Source organism: Pristis pectinata, chromosome 17, assembly GCF_009764475.1.
Source record: "Pristis pectinata isolate sPriPec2 chromosome 17, sPriPec2.1.pri, whole genome shotgun sequence".
In the NCBI taxonomy this organism is placed as follows: Eukaryota; Metazoa; Chordata; class Chondrichthyes; order Rhinopristiformes; family Pristidae; genus Pristis; species Pristis pectinata.
In genome coordinates, this window is record NC_067421.1 from 11,521,318 (window position 1) to 11,531,218 (window position 9,901).

A 9,901-nucleotide genomic window follows, 5' to 3' on the forward strand; every position below is an offset into this window, starting at 1 on the left:
GTAAACAGCACAATATGGTACATCATATAACACTCAGATTTTGCAACACATTTTACAGCTGATTGCCATCCACCCTACATCATATCCTCGAAATAAGCTCCATTTGCGACAAAGTTCCCTGCCGAAGCTGCAAGAGTTTAATTCTAAAACAGCATTAGCAAAGGCAATCCTATCGTGGGTGCATTTATCTCATGACACCAGCATGAACAAGCTTGGCTGTGTACCTCAGCAGAAGTGCTGCCAGCTTTCTCTGCCCTATCCACAGGTCATGCTAAGTGGGTCAGAGTATAATCGGAACTGATAGTGCTTCTTATAGAGGAAGAGAATAGTACCTGGAGAGTCGTGACCTGCAGCTCAGTGCTGGAAGGTGGGATTGAGTTGGCGTCTCTTTTTCAACAGTCACAAACAGAGGTGTTCAAATGGACACCTACGTCATATATTTTCTGTGATTCCAGGGTTGGAGAAGGACTAAAGAGGTGTGCTTGGTGATTATAGCTGTTCCTCCACTTCAGCAGTTTCAGGAGGGGAGGCAAGAAGTGTCAAGTGGGAGGTGATATAGTCAGGTGGGGAGCTTTCATTTACAGCAGACACATTGACACCTCCCAACCAGGTTTCCATCACATCTGTGATGTTGATGCAGTCATCCACGACCAGGCAGATCTTCTGCTGTCCTGAGATTGCTGGTTCTTCAGCTGGGAGGCTGACTCCCAAGCTCAGTGGCATTGCCCAGGACTGTACAGGTGCCATCCCAGTGCGAACGGCTTAACTGAATGGCTCTGACAACAGGCCCCATCTCCAGTCTCATTTGCTCATCAAAGTCATCATTGTTGTGAATGTCTGTGAAAGCCATTAATGTTCCCGTACGTTCAAGGTAAACAGAGACCTGTTAAAAAATGTTAAGAAAAATTACAAATTAAAATGACCACAAACACACCCAAAACAATTAAAACATTTAAACTAACTTAATTAAATAGAAAGCTATACATACCTTTCCCTTGGCAGGCAACCTCTATCATTCATGCCAATGGACCCATTGTACCTGCAGCAGGTTAACCTGGCCAGGTTCTGAGTCACAGAGAGTCAGTCATACAGCACAGAAACAGGCCTACGACCCACCATGCCCAAGTCTACCATCACATCCTCACTGATATTAATCCCATTTACCAACAATTGCTCAGTAGCCTTCTATGCCTTGGTGATTCAAGTACTATTCCAGATACTTTTCTGCTTGCAGATTCCCAAGACTGAGAGCTGGGAAACCTGTACGAGTCTGTGTGCTGTCCCGTGGGACTCTGTGAGGAGTCTAACTGCAGAGCACAGGTATCCCACTGTTCAGAGGAGTAGACCAGCTATGGGCTCCACTTGTCAGCAGATCTGCGGGGATCTCAGTGGAAGACCAGCCTAAGTCCACAGGCTTTTGAGGACAGTACGTACGGCACGGTACGGTAGCGTAGTGGTTAGCGCGACACTATTACAGCGCCAGCTGTTCGATTCCCGTCGCTGTCTGTAAGGAGTTTGTACGTTCTCCCGTGTCTGCGTGGGTTTCCTCCGGGTGCTCCGGTTTCCTCCCACATTCCAAAGACGTACGGGTAGGTTAATTTGGGTTTTAAAAAAAAAATGGGCGGTGCGGACTCGTTGGGCCAGAAGGGCCTGTTGCTATGCTGTAAAAATAAAATTTAAAAAAAATTAATTAAAAAATTAAAAAAGATATTCTGGGAGATATGTTGACAGCCAGCAGGAAACGGGCCTTTCATCCTATCATGTCCGTGCCAACCATCAACCACCATATACACTGATCCTACATTAATATCATATTTTATTCTCCCCACATTCTCATCAGCCCCTCCCAGATCCTACCTCTCGCCTACACACCAGGGACAATTCAGTGGTCAATTAACCTACCTACCTGCACAGCTTTGAGATGTGGTAGGAAGCCAGAGCACTCAGGAAACCCACATGGTCACAGGGAGAAGGTGCGAATACCACACAGACAGCACGAGGTCAGGATTGAACCTGGGTCTCTGGAGATACGAGGTGGCACTGACTGTGCTGCCGACAGATTCTTTGGTAGAATCTACATAAACATTTCAGGATGGGAATGAAAAAAAAATTTGGGAAAATTTAAGAGAACCTTAAACCGTAAAACAATCTGACCTGGAGGGAGTTGCTTAAACTGGTTCCTTAAACAAGTAGACGACAGAAAATATAACTACTGTATTGATCAGGTTTAGTTCAATTCAACAGCAGAGCAAAGGCCATTACATACAAATAGTCCCTTTGGCAGGTTCCGTTAGGTCATTATAATTGAGTAACAATAGTTGCTCTGAAGCAGGATTAGGTGTGGCAGAGTTTAGGACATGGGCATCAACAGTACACAGCAATTCCTCTTTAATGTCTTAAGACTAGAGTGCATGAACAGGGTAGCCCATTTAGCTCCATGAATCTATTCAGCCATTCAACACAAGGTTAACAGAACAAGCACTACTGAAAATATATCAGCATGCAAGATCCAAAAAATGTGCAAATAAGTATGTAGATGCAGAAAAACAGTGAACTGTGAATCAGCCAGACAGAAGTACAACGCATTAGAGGACTCCCCCATGTCCCTCAATTCCCCCACCCCTCATCACTCCCCATTCATCGCCCTAAACACCTTTTTACAAATGCTTTGTTCAATTCAATGGACTGTGGCCTTCCATTCTGCTTTGCCATGTAAAAAAAAAATGACCAATGTATTAGTATGGTACCTTTAGTTAACCAGAGTAGGACAGATATTGACAATCTTCCAAACAACAGCTTCTATAAAAATAATGGTTTGGAGTAGTTACATGCAGAGCAGGTTCTGTTGGTGAAATTGCCTCATGTGGCTTTGCCTGTCTTTAAACAAGGTGCCGATGATCAAAACCCACTCATTTTCTTTCTCCACAGTGAACATAGTGCGCCGGAGCTTCTCTCTGCTTGGCAAAGAACACTGCATGTTTTACGGAAGTGATCGATGATAAAATGGACGCCCACAACAGCTCTTCAACTGGCAGCTTTACCCAAGTACAGCAATAAAGCTAGCCAGTGAAGAACGAGCGTGGCACATCCCAGTCTCCGGACCTGGATACAAGCTTTCACTCCCGCAACATTCACCTGGAGATGTCCTTCAAAGCAATTGGATAGCTGCTTCTTCAATTCCACCTTCAAAGCTAATGCGCTGCAAGGTTAGGGAATGTCTCTAAATAAAACATTACTCCAAAAGATATTCACACATTTTAATTCATGAAGATAATAGTCTCGTGTGAAACACAGGAGGGACTGCCCTCGAAAGCTACTGGACTCCAGTGTAGAATGTGAGGGTTCAGGGAACAGCATAGTAGGATGAAAGACAGAGGAATTGTCTCAAAGAATGAGGGAGACTTAAAGAGAGACTAAAGGAAGTACTAGGAATCGAAGAGAAACTGGGTACCTGTAGGGGGGATGGTTTCTAGAGCAAAGGAGAGGTCAGGGAAGCAGAGAAACCAAGGAGGTTGGATTAGTGAATGGAAAGGTGCAAGATTACCTGGTAGAATGAAAAGGGTGCATTGGGAAGTGAATTTGTGGCAGGCCTGAAGCAAGGGAAGGGAGACAGCTGAAGAGAAAGGCAGCATTGCTTGGGGAAATTACTTGAGATAGCAAGCATGACATGGGAGGCCGTTTCTAAGAGATTATACTTTTCTGAGATAGCCTCAGGAACAAGACATGTGAAAGCGGTGAAGGGAGAGTTAATGCAGGATTTTCCCGAGATATCGGGGACTTACCAAGAGTGGGAATGAGATAAAACGGAATGTGAAGTTAGAGCAAAAGACAGTAATAGGTTAACTGAAACAGCAAAAAAAAGAGAAAACGCTTTACCCATTTTCTTTTTAACATCACAGCCAGGGTTTGAATGACTGGAATCGTTTGGAGCTTTGACATCACAGCTTACATGGACCCACTCATGAACACTCATGTTGCAAACATGTCCACAGACTAATAATGATTTTAGAAGTTAGCTTGCAGTTTAGATAATCCTTTTGCAGCTTTTCTGTTGTAGTTTTGTATTCCCCCCTCACTACGTTCACCTTTTTTCTGACCAGACTCCACGTTAGGCAGCATGTGATTATGCTCCAGCCCTCCTGTCAATGTTTACTCACCAAATACTAAACACAGCCAAATTTGTGGAACATTGCATACATGGAATACAATAGGGAAGCTGTATGGGCTCATTAGGCTTTGAAAACATGCCAACATTTCTCACCAGTCCCTCGGTAAGTAAATAGATGCTCATGCTAAGAGTACGAAAGCTATTTCAAACTTTGAAGAGGTGGGTTGAGTGATCAAGGCTGGTTATAAGAGTGTTAAAGTCCTATCCCAACTTAGAGGTGAAGTTTACATGCAAAAATTCAATGTCAAAATTGGGCTGTTTCAATCCTCCTCTTTGTGCATATACTCTTAAAGCTGACATGTAGACACTTAAAGTCTACAATCCTACCCAAGCTAAGACACATGGATGACTCATGCGATGCACAAATAACCACCACAGAGCAGCAGAAGGCATTGCTCAGAGGATTAGCGATAAACTGTTCAGCAATGCTCTTCATGTAACCGGTGCTATATCTGACCTTGAAACAGTTGACGTGATAGTTCAGACAGATCTAATTTGTGTTGCATCTCAACAAAGAGTGCTTGGAGGAGCTGAACAAATGGAAATTTGTATGCAGGTCACTCCATAACATTCTCTTGTTAAAATAAATCGTAGTCAGAACTGACAACCCACATACCAAAGGATGACGAAAGAAAGAGGGAGGAAATCATCTACGAGAGTAAACTAGAAAGAAATAGGGATATTAAGAGCTTCTACAAGCGTATAAAAAGGAAGAAAGAACTCAAGGTAAATGTTGGACCCTGAAAGGATAAAATTGGTTAAGAAGTAATTGAAAATAAAGAAATGACAGGGACTTCAAAGAAATATTTTGTATCTGTCTCCATGGCAGAAGACAACATAAGGAAATGTGGGGAGCAAAGGAAAAGGAGGAATTTAAATCACTAGTGGAAAAAAAACTCAGCAAGTAATAGGACCAAAGGCAGGGAGGTCCTCAGGATGTATGTGCCTGAATCTTATGGTCCTAAAAGAAGTGGCTGCAGAGATAATGGAGACATTGGTAGCAATTTTCCAAAATTCCCTAGATTCTGGAAAGACCCCAGTGGATTGGGAAATTGCAAATGTAAGACCCTCTATTCAAGTAAGAAGGTGACAGGTGGCAGGAATCATTTGGCTAATTGGCCTGACATTTGTCATTGGGAAAATGTTGGAATCCATTAGTGAGGAAGCAGAACATTTTGAAAATTATGAAACAATTGCACACAGTAAAGTAGTTTTAAGGAAGGGAGATTGTGGTTGAAAAGTTTTAGAATTCTTTGAAGATGTAACAAAGAAACTGGATATGGGTAAACCTGAAGTACATTTGGATTTTTCAAAAGACTTCCAATTTTTGCAAAGGGGATGTTGAAATGAAGGAGGAAATTCTTGCTATATCTGTGCATGGCATTGGTAAGATCACACCTACAGCACTTATTAGTCTTATTTACTTGCATTTGTGGCAGTTCAGAGAATGTTCATTCTGGTTCCTCTTGAACGTTGAAGACTTGCCATTTGGTTGGTTAATTGGCCACGGTAAATTGCTCCCAGTGTGTAGGTTAGCGGTTGAATCTAGGGGCAGGGAGTGACGGGAATGTGAAGAGAGCAACATCGGATTCATGTAGGATCAGTGTAAATGTGTGCTCGTTGCTCAGCACAGACTCAATGGGCTGAAGGGCCTGTTTCTGTGCTGTGCGTGATTCTTTGACACTACAATTAAGCACTAGGTTTAATCAATTTATGAAATATAGAGAATGGCTTAAACTGTGGGTAGAAAATTTTTGATATTGAAACAGAAAAGAATATTACAGTAGATGTACCTGTAGGCACTGCACACAAATTTGTTCAAAAGGAAATCCTTCATAGCATCAGCAGAGTCCTGTATAACTGAAATGAGGAAATCAGTCAAAGATCTGTTCCCCTTTTACAATTCCCTTTGTATTTATATTTTGTTGTACATTTATTTCTAAAGAAATTAGTTTTACAAGCCAAAAGATCTTAAACTGCAGGAAGCTCCAAAGGGCAGAAACAGCAAGAAATGGAAATAAATTATCACGCATGGTTATAGGGAGTGGCCGATCCAATACCGCCCATTATAGAGTGGCTGATCCAATACTGCCCATTTTGAGTTACTGGTCGAGATGAGCTTCTACTTTCAAATTTTAAATACTGAAAATAAGTCAATCCAACTATTTTTAGATTCAGCACAGTCACCTATTTTTCAAGCGCCATTTTTTTTGAATGTGCTCATAATGAGATGGGGATATAGATAAATAATAACTAATGGCTCCCAAAATCAATAAAAAGTGAAAGCATCTCACAGACAGAAATTTAAATTAATTTCTTCCAGAACATCTTTCAGGAAATAGACGTAACAGCATTAATGCTTAAAATAAAATCTGGCTCGAAGCCACATTGGAAATAGGTCGCAAATTTTTGCAGTCAATAGTACATTAGAGGTCATGTGCTTTCATTGACAGAAGTTTAGAAGATAAATAAAAAATAAATTCTGTTTGTTATCTATTTCGATAAAATATGTTTCATTGACTATGGCACTGCTATACTGATCTACTACAATGGATGATATGCTGTTTTAAAACAGGACATTTTATCATGCAACATCAATTTTAATAATATTTCATATAAAGTTGTCGTCAATGGTTTTAATTAAATACAAACAAAATGCAGCTCTTTTCTGAAACCTGCTTCTTTGTTATTTGGAGTGTGGCACTGACATTTAATACAGAAAGCCACTGACAGTGATAATACCTTGAGTGAGTGGGGTCAATCCACAGCATTGTTGGGCAAATTGATTTGATAGTTAGGGGCATAAGTGGGGACATTCTGAGCCGTTGAATCAAGTCCAGAATGGTGCTTTGCCTCCGATGTGCAAGGTTAAATAACATTGAGGAAAGGCCGTAGAATATTTTGAAAGGTGAGGGATGGGAAACAGTCAGAAATTGTGGGGCTCTACAGTTTTAGAATCTAGGCCAAAAAATAAAAGACTAGAAGGTGGTAGCCTTTGGATGTAGCACATGCTAAAGTGCCAGAAAATTAGATTAGTGTGTGGCTGGAGAGAGTGCGAGAAGGACTGTGGGTTGCTCATGAACTGGAACCAGTTCTATGGCTGGAGGCCCCTGTGCAAAGCAAACAGGCTGGACTTCAACAAAGACAGGACCAAAGTTAATGAGTGCTGTGGGGAGGATTTAAACTAATTTGGCAGGGGCACTGCCACCAGAATGAAATACGGTAGGGAACAAGCAAGGGACAGAGAGGATTGGCAATGGCGCTAGAGTACTAAAATTCAGAATGGAAGGGATCAGACCAGGGATAAATGCAAAAGAGTCTTGGGTGCATTTTATGTGGAGATTGCAAATACACAACGTGTGATGAGGTTGGCATGCTGCAGGCACAAATAGTATGTAGAGAGCATAGAGGAGGTCTAAAAAAGGGAATAAATAGGTGCAATGAGAAAGAATGAGGACTGATTAGTAGTTAACATAATGGGGACCAACTCCTTCACAAACAGTGAAAAAATAGTCAAAGGAAGCATGGGACCAACAAGAGCCTGAACAGTCAAGGAGGAAGAGGGCAAGGGTGAAAGGAAATCCATCAGGGCTTCACTTGGGGTGTCACTGGGTCAGTAGCCTAGGCTGATCAGAGGGTTAGGAGACTTGGGGGAAACAATGTGTGGGGGTGGGAGTGGGAGTTGGTTCCACTGATTGAGGGAGGTGGGTACTGATGAAGGGTAACAGATAAGTTTGGAACTTACCTTACTGAAGTCCCAGCAAAAACGTGGTTGTCCCTGCAATGGGCACTCCCAGGAAAACTTGTCTAATTTTTGCTACAATGCATATTGCAGGAGAAATGGCTTCAGCCCACCACTGTTTCCCTTCAGCCCATGGAACCTTCTGGAACATGTGGTGTGAAGGACTTTCCTATGGTAGTCCAGTTTGACATCCATGACTCTGGGGACCTACCCTCACCTCTGTGGCAGATCTTGTGCAGCCAGTGAAATAATGTAAATGAGACGCAGCAGTGGTGTAACTGAAAGGCCAAGCTCCCCTGTATGCACTCAGGCACTAACAGTGCTGGCCGACTTCTGTATGTGCAGAGTTTCAAATCTCACCCAAAACTGTTAAACAAAAAAAAAAGCAACAATTAAGATGATAATCTAAACCTGATAAGTGCCCTGCCACAATGTCATTTGATATCGTAAAATATACATTCTCTAAGTTTTCCCCTAGTCTACAATCGGACATGAAAGGTACACATAAAGGCAATAACAGAAAATCATCCAGGACACAGGACTCAAAGTGATTTTGAATTAAGGCAATTTAGTGTAGTTACCCACTCTTCTGATCCAGTGAAAAAGAAAAGTTTTAAAAAAAAGTATAGCTCATCAATCTATAATTCATATTAGACCAAGGTCAGATGTAAACAAAAATAATATCCAAATAATCTGATGCAATGGATGTTTCTGTAACAATTTTATTCACTGCCCCACAGACCTCTAATAAAGAGCACCATGCTCTGTATGAAAGGAAACCTTCTGTGAAGAAGGGCAGACTGTGGAACAATGTATTTATTGTCAACTACAGTAGAGTGGAGTCTTAAACACATTGCCTATTAAAGCTCAGTTAGAATACATCATCATTTCTTTACAGATATCATTGATCTCAGCTGCAACTCTCTACACCCGCCACTGTCCAGCTTCCTCTGGTATCTACAAAACATCATTAAGTGTCTTCTGTGCTCGATTCACAAGATGAATTTGCCCTTGTGAAACTACCAGTTGCAGCAAACTTGTATCACTAGTCAAAATCAAAATGATTAACAGACAGACCTCAAGAGAGGTGTCACTTTGCAGGATATGGCATCGCCAATATTCACTGCCCATCCCAATTGCCCTCGAACTGAGAGCTTGCCGACTATTTAAGAGACAATCACACCAGTGGGTCTGGAGTCACATGTGGGCCAGCTCACATAAAGTGGCAGATTTTCCTTCCCAGAGGATATTAGTGAATCTTATGGATCTTTTACAAAAAGCCTATCAGTTTTGTATTCATTATTTCCCATCAGAAGTTTTATTTAATGTCAGATTATTAGCTAGATTTAAATTCCACAGCTGGCATGGTAGGATTTGAACTTGGGTTACTGAATTGTTAGGAGGCCTCTAGATGACAGGACTGGCAAATTAACCACTGTTGTAACCTAACATTACTAAGAGTGCTTAAGTGCTTAGTTTTGGCACTTTTCTTCAAATCTTCCCCTTTCTTAAATCCTTCCAAGCACTGTGAGGGACATTCAACAGCCAAAGGCATCCAGTAACTTCTGGACTTTGTTTATTGCATGTTCGTCCCTTTTGACCCAGAGGACATATTGGAAGTTCTTTTGTAATCTGGAATCATTTGGAAGTTCTTCCTAATGAAGGGAGCACTACTTCATGGTCACATCTCTCACTGCATCAACACTTAATGATTGTTATAATTGTCCAGAAATTGGACCCATTTGCAGCTCTTTTTAACACTTAAACAACACAAAAGAATTTTGCATGTGGTTTGAATGTTTGTGCCCATTGGGAAATTGGACAGGGCAACTCATTCCTCTGACATATTTTTCACAGGTAATAATATTGTCAATACGCATAGTGGTAACATTCCTTACTTACTCAGAGATTGAATCAAAAGGTTGCAACCAATGACTTTTAGTTTGACTTTCAGGGAAACAGAGTACATCACACCGTGAGCAGTGAATCAC